Below are 20,941 nucleotides of genomic sequence, written 5' to 3'. Positions count from 1 at the left end.
TTCCATCTACAACATGCCCAGACCTTCTATTTTTCCCCATAAGACTCAAGGGTAAGGGTATAACAGGGACTGAGAGAAGCTGCCTTTGATTCTCACTTGAACATGCAGATACCCAATGAATAACTGAAAGCAGGATAAAGCTTGACATCTCTGCCTCCATTTTGTATCTGTCTCCTTTATTACCTTGAACTTGAGGTCAGATTCTTGCTCAACCCTACACACAGTCATGCTATTCATTTAAGGAATGGTCTTGTGAAGCTGGTCAGCTGCCCCCTTCAAGATGAAGACACCAAGACAAGATTAAATAAGGTATTTTCGAGATTTTCAAGGACATTCAACTGCCAGCTTTTTCCGTGTTTTTTTTTTTTTTACAGATCCCTGGAAGTCTCCAGCCGTCGCCTTATATCTTCCATAAATAATGGAGCCTCCCAGGCAGATCTGCCCAGGATGAAACTGCCCCTCTAACTGAACTGCACCCCCTTTCCAGGATCACAGGTCTGATCGAGAAACATCTGAGCAGAAAATGGAGACACCCCTAAGAACTTCTCCTGAGCCACCTGGCAGAACCAGAACTGAGACAATGATCAACTGGACCATAGTTAAACCAATTAATTCAGAGACATGCCTCTCTGGCTCCCTACCCCAAATTTTCCTCTGTTTGAACTGAAAGCTCATGTCAGCACCCTGAAGATAGGGCTAAGATGCTTGGGTATCACTTGTCTTCCCTACATGACATATGGATGAATCTTCTTTTCCTGCCTTTTACATTATTTTTTCCTTTGGTTTGTGTGGGTTGGGGAATGGCTGGGCCTGATTTACAGGGACCCTCAGAGTTGGGCTTCTGGCCTAGGTGACTCCAGCAGCAAGAGTAACAAGTCTGTTTTCACAACATTTGAGAGCCCATGACAGTGGCCCTGTGGGCCACTGCAGGAAGATTCAGAGCATTACAATCAACCAACTGGTCAATGTCTTCATGACCATATTTCATGGCCAAATTTATTCTTGGCCAAATTCAAAATTTCCCTCACCTGCTGCCCCTGGGGGCTGTACATACACCATCCTGGACTGGTACTGCTTTTAGGGGAAAGAAAGAAGCACCATGCCCAGAGTGGCCAGGGTAGAGTCCCAATTTTTCAACACATATTTATATAAGTCTCTACCCCTCATCAGCAATGTTTTGGTTATTACTTAGAAAATGACCCAAAAGGAAACGATCCCTTACTGGGGATGGCCATATTCAGTAACTGTTATTCTTCTGCTCTGGTTGCATAACAAAGTACCAAGGACTTAACAGCTTAAACAACTGACGTTCACATTCTCACAGTTCTGGAAGCTGAAGTCCATGGTCAAGGTGCTGGCAGACTAGAGCCCTCTTACTAGCTGTGGATGACTATCTTCTCCTTGTGTCCTCACATGGCCTTTCCACTGTGCCCCGTCCCTGACTATTTGCTGTCTCTCCCTTTTCTTAGAAGTACACTGGTCCTACCAGATCAGGGTGCCCCCAGGCCTTATGAACTCTTTTAACCTTAATGAACTCCCTAATGACATCTCAAAACATGCAGTCACATCGGGGATTAGAACTTCAAGATATGAATTTTGGGAGGACACAACCATCTCAATCCATAACACTGACCAAGATGTTTTACCAAGGAACATGGACCAGGAGGAGGTGATGGGAGTGAGACTGGAAATCTTAAATTTGCTTTTTAGGAGGTGGTTTCAATGCCCAAAAGACCTAATGCCTGTTAGTGGAAGGAATCAGGGGAGGCTCACCAAATACCTTGACTATGGGTGGACTTGGCAATGAAAGGAGTGTTATTGGATGTAGACAGTCTTCTGAAAAGCTGAAAATAACATAGTATTCTTTCAAGGGCTGTGGGGTATGGCCAGTGTCAGGCATGGCTGCCATCTTCCCAGTCCCAGAATGGAACCCAGCCCATCTTGGGCACTTAAAACATTAAAGAACACTGGGTTTTTTTGCTTCCCTCTACATACACCTTTTGTTTGTTTAAACAATTTTTTTCTAATTCTTTATTTTCAACAGGGTTGTTTCTCCCTTGTGTCATGGGAGAAGAGGTGTCTCCAAAGAAAGGTCCAAGAATTTCCCCCAGGAGAGTGGGGGCTCAACTCAGGACTAGAGGAGTTCTTGGCATACACAAAGGAAAAGAATCTCACCACACATCAGCCAGAAGCACTAACAGAGGTTTATTTAGGAAAATAGGTAACACATTCAAAGGATAATGCAGGCCATCTTGTGGGTGAGAGATGTGTTTGGGGTTCCTGATTCTTCTTTTAAAGGATACATAGGGAGAAGTGGGTATGGGAACATATGTAGGGATGACATCTCGTCTGGTGATCTCAAGAGGATCCAATCAATCTCAAAATTCTTAGGCTGACGTGGTCTTCATTATCCGATCAGTACATAGCAGTGGAAAGTCCCCTAAATTATGGGTTTCTCAAGATATTGTATCTCAGGTGCTGGGCTGGGGCTCAGTGGTAGAGCACTTGCCTGGCACATGTGAGGCACTGGGTTAGATCCTCAGCACTACATAAGAATAAATAAAAATAAATAAATAAAGGTATTGTGTCCATCTACAACTAAAAAATTTTTTTAAGATGATACATCTCTCTTAAACTATTTATTGGAGGTTAATTAATAGCACACAGGTAGGTTTGCAGAATTCCTAGGAATTTAGGAGCAATAGGGCTGGAAGAGAGACTGGTGAGTGAGTGGGGGATTGAGAAAAGTATGCAAAAATTTTGGATTAAAATCTTATTTCTTTGTCTTTCTTTTCTATCTTCTTTCTACCTCTTATTTCTTCCATCCTACCTCACTGGTTGACATCCGTGTTTCTCAGGGACTCTACCTTAGAGTGGCTCTGCTATAATCGTCTTGGACTCCCATTCATATTCCAATTCCCTAGAAAGAGAGTCTCCTGACTATTAATACCATGAGGAAAAAGCCAGCATGGTGTCATACACCTGTTGTCCCAGCTACTCATAGGCTGAGGCAGAGGATCGAAAATTGGAGGCCAGCCTGGGCAACTTAGCAAGATACTGTCTCAAAGTACATTTTGCGGGGTGGGTACTGGGTATTGAACTCAGGGGCACTTGACCACTGAGCCACATCCTCAGCTCTTGTGGGTGAGAGATGTGTTTGGGGTTCCTAATTCTTCTTTTAAAGGAAACATGGGGAGAGGTGGGTATGGGAAAGTATGTAGGGATGACATCTAGTCTGGTGATCTCAAGAGGATCCAATCAATCTCAGAATCCTTAGGCTGATGTGGTCCTCATTATCTGATCAGTACATATTTTATTTAGAGACAGAGTCTCACTGAGTTTTATTTAGAGACAGAGTCTCACTGAGTTTCTTAGCACTCACCATTGCTGAGGCTGGCTTTGAACTCTGTATCCTCCTGCCTCAGCCTCCTGAGCTACTGGGATTACAGGCCTGCGCCACTGCACCCAGCTCAAAGTACAATTTTTAAAAAGGCTGGATGTGGCCCACTGATAGAGTGCTCACCTAGAATACACAAGGCCCAGCTTTCACCCCCAGTACCACAAAATGATAATAACAATAATTAGAAAACTACTGGTGGTGAAGATCAGTGGTAGACTACTGGCCTGGCATGCATGAGGCCCTAGGTTTGATCCTCAGCACCCCAAAATTGCAAAAAATAAGAATCTGAGGAAAGAACTAAACTATAACCACTCCTAAGGGCTAATTCTTCTATTTCGCTTTTGCTTTTGTGGAATAAACACCAGGCAATATTGTGGTGAGCCTGTCCTCCTACTCAGTAACCCTGTGCCATTTACCCGTGGTCAAATATATTCACCCTCTTCCCCATGCATTTCTGCATAAAATATATGTCAGAAACAACTATTTCCTTTCAAAATCCTGTGTATCATCTAGGCTGTCCTGGCCCTTAGATTTTCATTTAGCTACTGAAAAGATTTGATCTCAGCTCAAGGATCCTATTCTACCCCTCCTGGTATGAATTCTGGGGCACCAGTGAAAGGCTCTCTGGAAACCTGCCGAAAACCAACTGAGCTGTCTATAAGGAATTCAGCTAGGGAGAGTTTGGAGAGCATCCAATTAATTGGGTAAAAGGATTACAAATTAGACCTAAGTGAGGAAAGAGGGTTCTTGAAGGAAAAAAAGATGTTCCGTTACAATGAGTAACAGAAACCTGAAGCAATCACCTTTGAGATTTTGTTCAGGAAATGAGTATTGACTACCTACTGTGTGTTGAATGATGTGCTGAATGTTAAAGATTCTAAATTAGATAAGACAGGACCAGCCTGGGGAGCTCATATTGGAATGTTCAGGGGAATCCTCAAGAACTGAGTGTGAGGTCCGGCAACGGGGGCGACATCTAAAGGAGGCAGATTTAAAAAGATCGACAAATGAGGCTTTATTGAGACTCACTCCCAGGTGGAACTAGATCAGACCGACAGAGTGGACAGGAGGAGGGTCTGAAGAGAAACCGCGTGGGAGCTCCACCAGACTGGGATTTTGTGGGCCTTAGGGCAGGAAGGGAAGGGCTAGAGACAGGAAAAGGGATTTTTAGAGTCCCTAGTCCCGCTGGAGTTGGTCCAGGGAACTTGTCTGAGACCAGGATTGGCCAGGAGATCCTGCTGATTGACAGGTGTTTCCATGGCGCCTGAATGATGTTTCTTTCGCAGGTGTGAGCTGCTTCGTGCTTTGTTCCTAAGTCACCGCCACCAATCTGACTCTGAGATCAATAATCTACTGTATTTTAATTGCTTTATTAAATGGTTATAAAAACAATGCTTATTGAAGGGAATTTGAAAAACAAAGAATAAATATTTTTGATCCTGCCCCTAGAACAACCACTGGTAACAATTTTGCCTTTTGGGTGAGTCTATATGGTGATAATAAGCACTAACATTGATTTAATATATTCCATGTGCCAGGGGCCATGCTAGATTCTCATTTAACCTCCACATCAGCCCTGTGAAGAAGGTACCATCATGATAACCATTTTATAGAAGAGGAAACTGAGGCTTTAAGAGGTTAATCTGTCCAACGTTGCAAAGCTAGTAAGTGGCAGAGGTTGGGCTCCCTAGAGTTCTGTTGCGTTCTCAAAGTCTCAGCCAGCCAGGGCTCAGAAGAACCAGCAGCAAAGCCTTTGTCAATACAGGGACAATTCTGAGGAGCGGCCATGACTCAGATTTGGCTTTCAGAGGACTGTCTGAAACCTGGGAGAGAAAAGGGATGAAATAGTCATATCCCATATCCTAAACAAACAAACAAACACAAAACTGCTCTCTAGGAACTCTTAACAGAAGCTCAAGAGGAGAAAGGCAGCTTGGTCGCTCTGGCAGGAGGCGCATCACACTGAGGCGTACTAATGTGGTGCTGCCACCTGGTGGAAATGGTGGTGTAGAATACTGCCTCCTGTAATACCAACCCTGAGAAACTCTGAGATGGGGAAGAAATATTTGGAGAGAAATTTCCAAGAGTTGGAAGTCTAACATTGGCACATGGGAACAAGAGTTATAATTGCTACTGTGACCCCCACCTCTCCCTACATCTTAGTAAGGCTTGAAGAAACAGGTTATACATTCCCCCCATACTCTTTATTTTGGCAGTGCTGGAAATTAAACCCAGGGTCTTACACACAGCCATGCTAGGCAAACGCTTCACCACCAAGATATGCCTCCAACCCTCCTGGACTCTTAAAAACATGTCTTCTTCTACGAAATTAGTTCTGATGTTTAAATATCTTAAATACCTAGTAGGTGACAATATGTGATACACTTGGTCATTTTCAGGAATTATTTGACCAGCATCAAAAATCTACAGAGAGGCACAGAGTAACTGATCAAAAAGTTGCTGTTATTAGGTTTGTGCATTGTATCTTTTTCCTTGGGCCAGAGGCCAGGAATTACTTCTGCATTAATTACATCTCATTAATCTTGTGAATTACATTTCATTAATTACATCTGCATTAATGAGATTAAAATTTTTAAAATACAAAATGTACATCAGACAGATGGAAACTCTAATTATAAAGATTTGGCAATCTGCATCTTCTGTTGAAGATAAATAAAAAATCTTTCCAGGGTATCTTTGGGATTGGATACATGCTGTAAGACCCAAATATTTAAGCTAGAGCTCAGATTCTGACTTTGAAGACTCTATCCCCCTTGAACTATTAGGCAAGGTGAAATGTGTATGAAAGTGTGTACCTCTTCTGGGGACGGTTTGGGGCTTTTACCAGCTTTTGCAAATGGTCTGTACCCAAAGAGAAGGTTCATTGCCAGAGGCCCTTCAGGGAGTCCTTGAAATCATGTTCTCTACAGTTGGTCAACATCACATGCATTATTATTATTTGTGATTAAAGTAATTATCTTACAAGCTGATTTGAAATGACTCATTTTTAATAAGCACTTGGATTAGTACAGCTTTTACTGAGGAATCACAGTAGTAGTGAAGGGTTTGAACAAGTCAAGCAAATCCTGCAGTTGACAGCCCAGCAGACTGATCACGTTGAGGATGCACTAGGATAATCAAAGGCCAAATAAGAACCCAATGTTCTGAACTTAAACCTGCTCATGACAGCTTGGTGACTTCAGGAAATTGATCTCCCTGGCCCTCAGTTTCCCTAACTGAAACTGTCTGATGCTTATGATTTTAAAATTCCTTTTCATCATTAACATTCAATGACTTAGAAGAATGGTTCTCAAGTTTTATTCATTTTTAACTCCTATCATAGATTTCTAAACATCCTCTTTGGCCTCTCCATGAACTTATAAGTTCTAGGGTGTCCAAGGAGCACAGTTTGAAAATGAGTTGTCTCGGGATAATCATGGAAATCACGGAATTGAGAAGGCAACTCACATTCTTAAAGGAAAGGTTTTGCCAAAAAGTTGTGTTTAAATGGAATTTGGATTTAAACCAAATCTAAATTAGGAGTTCCTGTGCCCTTCCTTCTCAATTGATGATCACTTAGCAGAGGCTTGAGTATTTTATACATTTTGCTTTGCCAGCCTGGTACACATCTAATGAAAGAAAACAACGATTATTGAGTCTATATGAAGTTCCAGAAGAAAATGAATGAATCCATGGTAGAAGAATCAGATGAGTAAAGAGTTCAGCCTGGACTCTTCCTCTGGAAGGGTAAGATAAGGATCACTTAAGGCCCATTTAGACTTACACGTGAATGTACACTGAAGTGGGTTTTTTGTTGTTGTTTGTTTTATTGAATTTAAATCTCATATCAAAAGAAAAAATATCATAGTCAATGGAATACTGTTCAGCCTTTTTTTAAAAATATTTTTTTAGTTGTAGTTGGACACAATAGCTTTATTTATTTATTTATTTATTTATATGTGGTGCTGAGAATCAAACCCAGTGCCTTGCATGTGCTAGGCAAATGGCTACTGCAGAGCCATAACCCCAGCCCCCCTGTTCAGTCTTTTAAAAAGAAGAAAATACTCTTACATGCTAAACCATGGGTGAAACTTGAAGATACTGTGTTAAGTAAAACCAACCAATCACGAACACACACTGTATGATTCCACTTATATGAAGGACCTAGAGTAGTCAAATTTGTAGAAACAGACAGTTGAATGGTGGCTGCCAGGAGCTGGAGGAAGGGAGGAATGGGAAATTACTATTTAATAATATGGAAATGAAGTTTTGCAAGATGAAAATGTTTTGGAGATCCATTGCACCCCAATATGAATGTACTTAATGCTACTGAATTATATGTGTACTTAAACATGGCTAAAATAGCATTTTTTGTGTGTGTATGTGTGTTTCTGTGTCTGTACTAGGGATTCAACCAGGAACACTCTACAACTTACCTACATCCCCAGCCCCTTTTATTTCTTATTCTGCAATAGAATCTTTCCAAGTTGCCCAGTCTGGCCTCCAACTTGCAATTCTCCTGCCTCTGCCTCCCAAGTTGCTGGGATTTGAGGCCCAGCTTAAAATAATATGTTTTTACTATAATTAGGAGAAAAAAATTGAGACAATATCAAATTCTAGCAGTGATATGCATGATGAAGTTTTTAAGAAGAAAGTATCTCATAACTGCTACTTAATTTGATATGCTTATAAGAATAGAACATTGGCTATAGAATAGAACATTGGATAGATATGTGAGTAAACAAGGGGTAGGATGCACCTCACAATAAAATTCTTCTATCATTGCTGTATGCTTTAAATTTTTCATTAAAAAAACACTGGAGAGGGGCTGAGGTTGTAGCTCAGTAGTGGTATGCTTATCTCACACTTATGAGGTATTGGGTTCCATCCTCAGCACTGCATAAAAATAAATAAATAAATAAAGGTATTAAGTCCATCTACAATTAAAAAAAATAGAAAGAAAGAAAAAACACTGGAGAAGTTGCATCCCCTGCCCTTTGTAAATTTTATTTTGTTGGTCTCACTATTTTGCTGAGGATAGCCTTGAATTTGCAATCCTCCTGCCTCAGCCTCCTGAGTTTCTGGGATCAAGCCATGTGCCACCACCTCTGGCGCACATATGCACTTGACTCTTGTTTTTATTTTTTAGAGAGTGACCATCAGTTAGTGAATTAAAGTGAAGCTCAAATGCTTTTGTGTAATGTTTGCACACATTACCATTTGCTCTGTCAATAACACACAGCCTGAACACGCTGTGGGTGCCTGTGGCACATGAGAACTCTCATCCTAGAGCTCTCGTCTGTGGGTTGTTGTGCACATGTGCCCATCAGAGCACAGCTACTTACTTCCCATCTTTTCCCTTACCCAAGGGGCAACCGAAATTTGTTTGATTAAAAACTGTAATAAAATGGGTACTAAAAGAGTAAATGCAGATTCGAATATGTAAGGTGATGGATATGTTTGTTGGATTTCAAATAAATTACTGTGAGTTCAATGTGGTATTTATCTACTTTGCATGATATATCGATGTGGTATGTTTTCCAGCTAGGTAGAAAGCTATTAATGTACCATTGAACTTTATGTGCATGTCTGCACGTATACATACAAAGGCATGGAAATTAGTAAACAAAATTTATGAATAGTAAAGATAGCCCAGAAAATGATTGATCTTTGACTATCTCTTTTCTTTGGTTTTGGCATGCTTCTGAATCATTTTTGCACAAAAGTTCTTCACTTTTACAATGTTAGGATTCCCAATAATTATTATTTATTGACATTTTTATTTTAAGTATTGTCCATCCATCTGACCAAGACTATAATGATTTTTTTTTTTATCTTTGGGCATCTCTTACTTATGCTTTTATCTTTATGTATGTCCACTTATCTGATATTCTTTTTTTTTAATTTTTGCATTTCCCATAGTCAAGTTCTAAAACCAAAATAGCAAAGCTATTAGATATTTCTTGCAATCATGACCCTCAGCAGAAGGTTATTGTGTAGCACCAGCATTGGTCTCCCTACATGGAATAAACACACATCTGTACTTATCTCTAGCATAACTTCCTTTACCATGGAAGGAAGCACTCCTTTATCCTGGAAGGTATGCTAGAGATATGCACAGATACATGTTCATTCCATGTTTTAATCACTATAACAATTACCTAAACACATGTTCAATGCAACGCCCCTCTATCCAGATATTAAATAAGCCTTCTCCTTTCTGGCAGACATTAACGCAACTCCAGACTTTGGATGACCTGACCATGCTGTACCTTTCAAGTTGTTTGTACAGAAAAAGCAGGATGTGCTTATAAAAAAAAAAGGGCACTACCATGAGAGCCAAGATCCAGCCAGACTGCCTGCACCAGCCCACAAGGGGGATCCTGCCAGAGCCTAGCCTTTGGCTCAGGACCACCCCTTCCTACCAGCAGACTATGGTGGGAGGTCAAGCCCAGCAGCCCAGATCCACCCACACTGGCCTCTGCAGAGCCCGGCACACAGCAGGCCCGGTCCACCCCTTTCCCAGAGGGGCAGACACTCTCCAGAGCCTAGACTTTGGCGCAGGACCGCCCCTTCCTACCAGTAGACTACAAAAGAGGTCAAGCCCAGCAGCCCAGATCCACCCACTCCGACTTTCTGCAGGTCCCAGACCCAGGATGCAGTAATATCCATTGAGGGACACCAGCAGGGCCTGGAAGCCCAATATCAAGGTGAGGTACAGACAATCTACATGGGTACTATAAGAATATAGGGGAGAAACTGTAATACCTCAGATCCACACTGCGAGAAAGGAAGACACATAGACAGCATGAAAAAACAAAGGAGGAAAGTTCCCCAAACAAACCAGGACACTATAATAACAGAACCCATGGACAGTGAAGCTGATGAAGTGTCAGAGAAGGTGTGCAGAATGTTCATAGTTAAAATGATCTGTGAATTAAAGAATGACCTAAATGAGCAAATACAAGCAAAAATTGATCACTCCAACAATGAGATAAGAGAGCAAATACAGGTAGCAAAAGGTTACTTCAAGAGAGAGATAGAGACCCTGAAAAAAAAAATCAGAAAGCTTTGAAATTAAGGATACAATAAATCAAATAAAAAACTCAATAGAAAGCATAACCAACAGACTAGATCACTTGGAAGAAAGAATGTCAGATAATGTAGACAACGTATAATCTGGAAAATAAAGTTGATTGCACAGTGAAGAGAGTAAGAAACCATGAACAGAACATCCAAGAATTATGGGACAGCATCAAAAGACCAAATCTAAGAGTTATTGGGGAGCTGCCTGCTGAGAGGCAGAGCCGCCCCCACCCCCCGCGCCTGCCAGGTAGATGGAACTGTGACCACCAACGGAAAAGGCCCAGTGGCCCGCGGAGGGGCAGAGCTGCCAACCACGCCGGCAAGGTAGGCGGGCCTGCGACCCACTGGCAGAACAGGCGCAGCGGCCTGCTGAGAGGCAGAGCCGCCCCCTCCCCCCGCGCCTGCAAGGTAGACGGAACTGTGACCACCCACAGAACAGGCCCAGCGGCCTACTGAGGAGCAGAGCCGCCCCCCACCCCCCGTGCCTGCCAGGTAGGCAGAACTGTGACCACCGACAGAAAAGGCCCAGTGGCCCGCGGAGGGGCAAAGCTGCCAACCACTCCTGCAAGGTAGGCGGGTCTGCGACCCACCGGCAGAACAGGAGCAGCGGCCTGCTGAGAGGCAGAGCCGCCCCCACCCCCCGCGCTTGCAAGGTAGGCGGAACTGTGACCACCAACAGAACACGCCAGACCTGCAACCGACAAACAGAACAGGCCCAGTGGCCTGCGGAAGGGTAGAGCCGCCCCCCCCCCCCGCACCTGCAAGGTAGGCGGACCTGCGACCCACTGGCAGAACAGCCCCAGAGGCCTGCAGAGGGGCAGTGCCGCTGCCTGCGCCTGCAAAGTAGGCAGAACTGCGACCACCGACAGAACAAGCCTAGCGGCCCGCAGAGGGACAGAGCCGCCGCCCGCGCCTGCAAGGTAGGCGGACCTGCTACCGACCAGTAGAACAGGCCCAGCGGCCTGCCGGCGTGGTAGGCACATTGCCCCAATTGGAGGAGGGGCAGAGCCGCCACCCGCGCCTGTGAGGGAGACTTTGCAACTATACAAGACCAATATAAATATATAGGGGGAAAATTCAATAGCACAAAGTTTCACCAAGCAGAAAGAAACGCGAACAGTATGAAGAGACAAGGAAAGAAAGGACCACAAGCAATGCAGGTCAACTCAACGTTAGAAGAGGTAATAGCTGCAGCAGATGGAATGTCAGATAAAGAATTCAGGATATACATGCTTCAGATGATCTGGAGTCTCAAGGAAGACATCAGACAGCAAAATCAGACAATGAAAGATCACTTCAACAATGAATTACATAAACAAATCCAAGAAGCAAAAGATCAACTATACAGGGAGATAGAAGTTATAAAAAACAAACAAACAGAAATCCTAGAAATGCAGGAAGCAATAAACCAACTTAAAAACTCAATTGAGAATACTACCAGCAGAGTAGAACACTTAGAAGATAGAACATCAGACAATGAAGATAAAGTATTTCAACTTGAAAAGAACATAGACAGCTCAGCAAGACTGTTAAGAAACCATGAGCAGAACATCCAAGAAATATGGGATAACATCAAGAGACCAAATTTAAGAGTCATTGGGATACAGGAAGGGACAGAGTTTCAAACCAAAGGAATGAGCAATCTATTCAATGAAATAATACGAGAAAACTTCCCAGACTTGAAGAATGAGACAGAATCCCAAATCCTAGAAGCCTACAGGACGCCGAATGTGCAAAATCATAAGAGATCCACACCTAGACACATTATAATGAAGATGCCCAACATACAGAATAAGGAGAGAATTTTAAAAGCTACAAGACAAAGGAAGCAGATTACATTTAGGGGTAAGCCAATCAGGATAACAGCTGATCTTTCAACACAGACTCTGAAAGCTAGAAGATCCTGGAATAACATATTTCAAACACTGAAAGAAAATGGGTTCCAACCAAGAATTGTGTATCCAGCGAAATTAAGCTTCAGGATGGAAGATGAAATTAAAACCTTCCACGATAAACAAAAGTTAAAAGAATTTGCAGCTAGAAAACCATCTCTTCAAAACATCCTCGGCAAAACATTACAGGAGGAGGAAATGGAAAATAACAATGAAAACCAACAGTGGGAGGTAGGAGAGTAAAGGGGGGAAAATAATCAAAGAGGAAAACAAACCATGTTTAGTAACATAAATAAACAAATATGGCTGGAAGAACAACCCATATCTCAATAATAACCCTAAATGTTAATGGCTTAAACTCACCAATTAAGAGACACAGGCTAGTAGAATGGATCACAAAACAAGACCCAACAATATGCTGCCTACAGGAGTCGCATTTGATAGGAAAAGACATACATAGGCTGAAGGTGAAAGGTTGGGAAAAATCATATCACTCATATGGACTTCGGAAACAAGCAGGTGTGTCCATACTCATATCAAATAAAATAGATTTCAAGCCCAAGTTAATCAAAAGGGATAAAGAGGGACACTACATACTGCTCAAGGGAACCATACACCAACAAGACATAACAATCATAAATATATATGCCCCTAACAATGGTGCAGCTATGTTCATCAAACAAACTCTTCTCAAGTTCAAGAGTCTAATAGACCACCATACAATAATCATGGGAGACTTCAACACACCTCTCTCACCAATGGACAGATCTTCCAAACAAAAGTTGAATAAGGAAACTATAGAACTCAATAACACAATTAATAACCTAGACTTAATTGACATATATAGAATATACTACCCAACATCAAGCAGTTACACTTTTTTCTCAGCAGCACATGGATCCTTCTCAAAAATAGATCACATATTATGTCACAGGGCAACTCTTAGACAATATAAAGGAGTAGAGATAATACCATGCATCTTATCTGATCATAATGGAATGAAACTGAAAATCAACGATAAAAGAAGGAAGGAAAAAGCATGCATCACTTGGAGAATGAACAATAGGTTACTGAATGATCAATGGGTTATAGAAGACATCAAGGAGGAAATTAAAAAATTCTTAGAGATAAATGAAAACACAGACACAACATATCGGAATCTATGGGACACATTGAAAGCAGTTCTAAGAGGAAAATTCATTGCGTGGAGTTCATTCCTTAAAAAAAGAAAAAACCAACAAATAAATGATCTCATACTTCATCTCAAAATCCTTGAAAAAGAAGAGCAAAACAACAGCAAAAGAAGTAGAAGGCAAGAAATAATTAAAATCAGAGCTGAAATTAATGAAATCGAAACAAAAGAAACAATTGAAAAAATTGACAAAACTAAAAGTTGGTTCTTTGAAAAAATAAACAAAATCGACAGACCCTTAGCCATGCTAGCAAAAAGAAGAAGAGAGAGAACTCAAATTACTAGCATACGGGATGAAAAAGGCAATATCACAACAGACACTTCAGAAATACAGAAGATAATCAAAAATTATTTTGAATCCTTATACTCCAATAAATTAGAAGATAGTGAAGGCATAGATAAATTTCTTAAGTCATATGATCTGCCCAGATTGAGTCAGGAAGATATAGAAAACCTAAACAGACCAATATCAATTGAGGAAATAGAAGAAACCATCAAAAGACTACCAACTAAGAAAAGCCCAGGACCGGATGGGTATACAGCAGAGTTTTACAAAACCTTTAAAGAGGAACTAATACCAATACTTTTCAAGCTACTTCAGGAAATAGAAAAAGAGGGAGAACTTCCAAATTCATTTTACGAGGCCAACATCACCCTGATACCTAAACCAGACAAAGACACTTCAAAGAAAGAAAACTACAGACCAATATCTCTAATGAACCTAGATGCAAAAATCCTCAATAAAATTCTGGCGAATCAGATACAAAAACATATCAAAAAAATTGTGCACCATGATCAAGTAGGATTCATCCCTGGGATGCAAGGCTGGTTCAATATACAGAAATCAATAAATGTTATTCACCACATCAATAGACTTAAAAATAAGAACCATATGATCATCTCGATAGACGCGGAAAAAGCATTTGACAAAGTACAGCATCCCTTTATGTTCAAAACTCTAGAAAAACTAGGGATAACAGGAACATACCTCAATATTGTAAAAGCAATCTATGCTAAGCCTCAGGCTAGCATCATTCTGAATGGAGAAAAATTGAAGGCATTCCCTCTAAAATCTGGAACAAGACAGGGATGCCCTCTCTCACCACTTCTGTTCAACATAGTTCTCGAAACACTGGCCAGAGCAATTAGAAGAAAGAAATTAAAGGCATAAAAATAGGAAAAGAAGAACTTAAATTATCACTAGTTGCAGATGACATGATTCTATACCTAGCAGACCCAAAAGGGTCTACAAAGAAACTATTAGAGCTAATAAATGAATTCAGCAAAGTGGCAGGATATAAAATCAACACGCATAAATCAAAGGCATTCCTGTATATCAGCGACAAATCCTCTGAAATGGAAATGAGGACAACCACTCCATTCACAATATCCTCAAAAAAAAAATAAAATACTTGGGAATCAACCTAACAAAAGAGGTGAAAGACTTATACAATGAAAACTATAGAACCCTAAAGAGAGAAATAGACGAAGATCTTAGAAGATGGAAAAATATACCCTGTTCCTGGATAGGCAGAACTAACATCATCAAAATGGCGATATTACCAAAAGTTCTCTATAGGTTTAATGCAATGCCAATCAAAATCCCAAGGACATTTCTTGTAGAAATAGAGAAAGCAATCATGAAATTCATATGGAAAAATAAAAGACCCAGAATAGCAAAAACAATGCTAAGCAGGAAGTGTGAATCAGGCGGTATAGCGATACCAGACTTCAAACTATACTACAGAGCAATAGTAACAAAAACAGCATGGTACTGGTACCAAAACAGGCGGGTGGACCAATGGTACAGAATAGAGGACACAGAAACCAATCCACAAAACTACAACTACCTTATATTTGATAAAGGGGCTAAAAGCATGCAATGGAGGAAGGATAGCATCTTCAACAAATGGTGCTGGGAAAACTGGAAATCCATATGCAATAAAATGAAACTGAATCCCTTTCTCTCGCCATGCACAAAAGTGAATTCAAAATGGATCAAGGAGCTTGATATCAAATCAGAGACACGCCGTCTGATAGAAGAAAAAGTTGGCTACGATCTACATACTGTGGGGTCGGGCTCCAAATTCCTCAATAGGACACCCATAGCACAAAAGTTAATAACTAGAATCAACAAATGGGACTTACTTAAACTAAAAAGTTTTTTATCAGCAAAAGAAACAATAAGAGAGGTAAATAGGGAGCCTACATCCTGGGAACAAATCTTTACTCCTCACACTTCAGATAGAGCCCTAATATCCAGAGTATACAAAGAACTCAAAAAATTAGACAATAAAATAACAAACAACCCAATCAACAAATGGGCCAAGGACCTGAACAGACACTTCTTAGAGGAGGACATACAATCAATCAACAAGTACATGAAAAAATGCTCACCATCTCTAGCAGTCAGAGAAATGCAAATCAAAACCACCCTAAGATACCATCTCACTCCAGTAAGATTGGCAGCCATTATGAAGTCAAACAACAACAAGTGCTGGCGAGGATGTGGGGAAAAGGGTACACTTGTACATTGCTGGTGGGACTGCAAATTGGTGCAGCCAATTTGGAAAGCAGTATGGAGATTTCTTGGAAAGCTGGGAATGGAGCCACCATTTGACCCAGCTATTCCCCTTCTCGGTCTATTCCCTAAAGACCTAAAAAGAGCATGCTACAGGGACACTGCTACATCGATGTTCATAGCAGCACAATTCACAATAGCAAGACTGTGGAACCAACCTAGATGCCCTTCAATAGACGAATGGATAAAAAAATGTGGCATTTATACACAATGGAGTATTACTCTGCATTAAAAAATGACAAAATCCTAGAATTTGCAGGGAAATGGATGGCATTAGAGCAGATTATGCTAAGTGAAGCTAGCCAATCCCTAAAAAACAAATGCCAAATGTCTTCTTTGATATAAGGAGAGTAACTAAGAACAGAGTAGGGTTGAAGAGCATGAGAAGAAGATTAACATTAAACAGGGATGAGAGGTGGGAGGGAAAGGGAGAGAGAAGGGAAATTGCATGGAAATGGAAGGAGACCCTCAGGGTTATACAAAAGTACATACAAGAGGAAGTGAGGGGAAAGGGAAAAATAATACAAGGGGGACAAATGAATGACAGTAGAGGGGGCAGAGAGAGAAGAGGGGAGGGGAGGGGAGGGGAGGGGGTATAGTAGAGGATAGGAAAGGCAGCAGAACACAACAGACACTAGTATGGCAATATGTAAATCAATGGATGTGTAACTGATGTGATTCTGCAATCTGTATATGGGGTAAAAAAGGGAGCTCATAACCCACTTGAATCAAAGGGTGAAATATGATATATCAAGAACTATGTAATGTTTGGATAACCAACAATAAAAAATTTTTAAAAAAAAGAGTTATTGGGATAGAGGAAGGCACAGAGTTTCAAACCAAAGGAATGCACAATCTCTCAATGAGATAATATCAGAAAATTTCCCAAGCATGAAGAACAAATTGGAAAACCAAATACAAGAGGCTTACAGGATACCACATGTACAAAATTACAACATATATACACCAAGACACATTATAATGAAAATGCCTAGCATACAGAATAAGGATAGACTCTTAAAAGCCGCAAGAGAGAGGAATTAGATCACATATAGGGAGAGACCAACTTGTATCTCAGCAGATTTTTCAACCCAGATCCTCAAAGCCAGGAGATCATGGAACAACATATACCAAGCTCTGAAAGAAAATGGATGCCAACCAAGAATCTTATATCCAGCAAAACTAAGCTTTAGATTTGATGATGAAATAAAAACATTCCATGATAATTAAAAGTTAAAAGAATTTACAACTAGAAAGCCTGCACTATAGAACATCCTCAGCAAAATATTCCAAGAAGAGAAAATGAAAAACAATGATGAAAATCAGCAGAGGGAGGGATTACACTAAAGGAAAATCTAATCAGAGGAGAAACCAAATCATGTTAAATACCAAAAATAAACAAAAATGACTGGGAATACAAGTCATATCTCAATAATAACCCTAAATGTTAATGGCCTAAACTCACCAATCAAAAGACATAGACCAGCAGATTGGATTTAAAAAAGACCTGTCTAATAGAAGAAAAAGTAGGCCCTAATCTCCATCATATGGGATTAGGCCCCAACTTCCTTAATAAGACTCCTGTGGCACAAAATTAAAATCAAGAATCAATAAATGAGATGTACTCAAACTAAAAAGTTTCTTCTCAGCAAAAGAAATCTGAGAGAAATCTGTGATGTGAATAGAGAGCCTACATCTTGGGAGCAAATTTTTACCCCTCACTCATCAGATAGAACATTAATCACTAAGGTATATAAAGAACTCAAAAAGCTAAACACCAAAAAAACAAATAACACAATCAATAAATGGGCCAAGGACCTGAAAAGACACTTCTCAGAGATGATGTACAATCAATCAACAAACACATGAAAAAATGTTCATCATCACTAAGAAATGCAAATCAAAACCACTCTAAGATTTCATCTCTCTCCAGTCAGAATGTAGCTATTATGCATACAAACAACAATAAGTATTGGTAAGGCTGTGGGGAAAAAGGTACACTCATCGCTGGTGGGACTGCAAATTGATGCTGCCAATATGGAAAGCAGTATGGAGATTTCTTGGAAAATTGGGAATGGAACCACCATTTGATCCAGATGTCCCTCTCCTCAGTCTATATCCAAAGGACTTAAAAACAGCATACTACAGGGACACGGTCACATCAATGTTTATAGCTGCACAATTCACAATAGCTAAACTGTGGAACCAACCTAGATACCCTTCAATAGATGAATGGATAAAAAAAAATGTGGCATATATACACAATGGAATATTACTCAGCAATAAAAGAGAAATTTGCAGTAAATGGATGGAGTTAGAGAAGATAATGCTAAGTGAATTTAGCCAATCCCCAAAACCCCAAATGCCGAATGTTTTCTTTGATAAAAGGAGGCTGATTCATAGTGGGATAGGGAGCAGGAGCATGGGAGGAATAGATAAGCTCTAGATAGGGCAGAGAGGTTGGAGGGGAAAGGAGGGGGCATGGGGTAATTAATGATGGTAGAATGTGATGATCATTACTATCCAAAGTACAGATGTGAAGACACGAATTGTTGTGGATATACTATGTATAGAACAGGGATATGAAAAATCGTGCTCTATATATGTAATAAAAATTGTAATGCATTCTGCTATCATATATAAATAAAAAATTCCATAAAAACTTTATTTATTTATTTTTATGTGGTGCTGAAGATCAAACCCAGTGCCTCACAAGTGCTAGGCAAGAGCTCTACCAGTGAGCTACAACCCCAGCCCACGATGTGCTTTAAAAGTGCTAAGACCAAAGCCAAAAACTCATCACAAGTGTATTGCCTACCTGGGATGGTTTACCTGCCTTGTTTACAGTTGTGGCAGAGACAGTCAAGCTAGTGGGTGTTTCAGCAGGCATCCTACTTCCACTTGCTCTCCTCGTCCTGTTCAAATGTTATTGCTTCAAAATCATCCATAGTAGAAATCCACTTCTCATCTTCGACATTTTCCCATTGCTTCCCATGTAACTGTCAAGCACCTCTCCAACCCAGATCCAGCCAGTCCCTGTCCTGATTAGCATTCTCTTGACATATTATATTTTTTTCATGTTTCTTATCTCAAAAATAATCCGAGTTCATCCTGTACTATATAAGTTGTAATTTCTGAACTCTCTGTCTCTCATCAAGAGCATACCACCAATTAAAGATAAAAGAATTCACAACCGCTCACTGATAGCAGATAGGATTGTAGACATGGTATGAAAGCATACGGGTTTGTTGTCTGACTTCCTTGGACACTTGAATCAAAAATGGGCAATGAAGGGACTGGGGCTGTGGCTCAGTGGCAGAGTGCTCGCCTAGCACTTGTAAGGCACTGGGTTTGAGCCTCAGCACCACATAAAAATAAATAAATAAAATAAAGGTATGCTGTACATCTAAAACTATAAACAAAATTTTTAAATGGGCAATGAACTAAAGACTTGTTAGAGGCAAGTCAACACCTGAAAGAAGCAATATAATTTCTAAAATTGGAGAACATTCTATAAGTTACACTTCTGAAAGGAAAGGAAATGCTCTAGCTATCCACTATGCAAATTGAGCAGCCACTTTCCCCCAAGGTAGTTATTTAATTAATATGATTTCATCAATCCAGAAGGACTCATTCCAATACAATTATCTAACCATACAGGAGGGAGAAGACGGTGATTTACAAACTCTGATGGGGTGAGGGAGGAGGAGAGGGAAAGAGGAAATCCTAGGGAATGATAATGGTCAAATTATGTTGTCATATTGTGTGCATGTACAAATAGGTAACAACAAACCCAAACATTATGTACATTATGTATTATAGTTATAATACATGAATTTAAAAATTTGGGGAGAAATGTGTTGGGGAGCTTTGGGTGTTAGACTTCCCAGGATGGCCACTTGGTGGCTCCTAAGTACATCTTCAGACCTTTATTACCAATGTTACCTAGAAGCAGCTATAGTTGCCATGCCAAGGATGGATCTGTCCAAAATACAAAAATAGAGGTGGAGAAATTTGTACCCATGGCTGAACAAGTGACTGAAACTTCCTTTATGCATAAATATCAAAACCTAGAAAAAAATGACAAAAGTAGGGGGTGAGGCTTAGAATCCCATCTCAAGAATCATGAATATTTACATATGGATTCATTCTATTGCCCAATGACAACAAAGCTTTCCATATGTTTCAGGAATAGCCTGCACTTTTTCTGGTCGGGACAATAGCTTTCTTCTGGGCTGGGGATGTAGCTCAGTGGTAGAGTGCTTACCTAGCATGTGTGAGGCCCTGGTCTCAGTCACTAGCATGACAAACAGAAAAAGGTTTTCTTCTGCTGAAAAAAATGATGTTTTAATTGACAGCAAGAAAACTTGGACGTTTTCTCCCACTTGGATGAAGGGACTATTTTTCAGGTACCATACTTAGGGAACTATGTAAAAATCTTCAAATAAAACAGAAACCTCACTGTCCACATTATCCCTTATGTTCTAGAAAGAAAAACAAATTAATAATGTAATCAAAATCAAGTGTTCAGGAGCTGGGGGGTGTAGCTCAGTGGTAGAGCTTGCCTAGCATGAACAAGGACCTGGGTTTGATCCCTGGCACTGCCAAAACAAAACCAATCCAAACCAAATCAAAACTGTCCAATTTTTAGGAGAGTTTAATCTTGTTTAGCCTAAAGTTCTACCCCTGTCCTAATGTGATGTATTTCATGGTATAATGTGATGTATACCATGAAACCTCAACCTCTCTCCATGTGAAATTCATATGGACCCATGGGGCCAAGAATAACT

Source organism: Marmota monax, unplaced genomic scaffold (assembly GCF_021218885.2).
Source record: "Marmota monax isolate L192 unplaced genomic scaffold, Marmota_monax_Labrador192_F-V1.1 WCK01_AAM20220418_F8-fsc00133, whole genome shotgun sequence".
In the NCBI taxonomy this organism is placed as follows: domain Eukaryota; kingdom Metazoa; phylum Chordata; class Mammalia; order Rodentia; family Sciuridae; genus Marmota; species Marmota monax.
Note: the sequence above shows the minus strand (reverse complement) of the source record.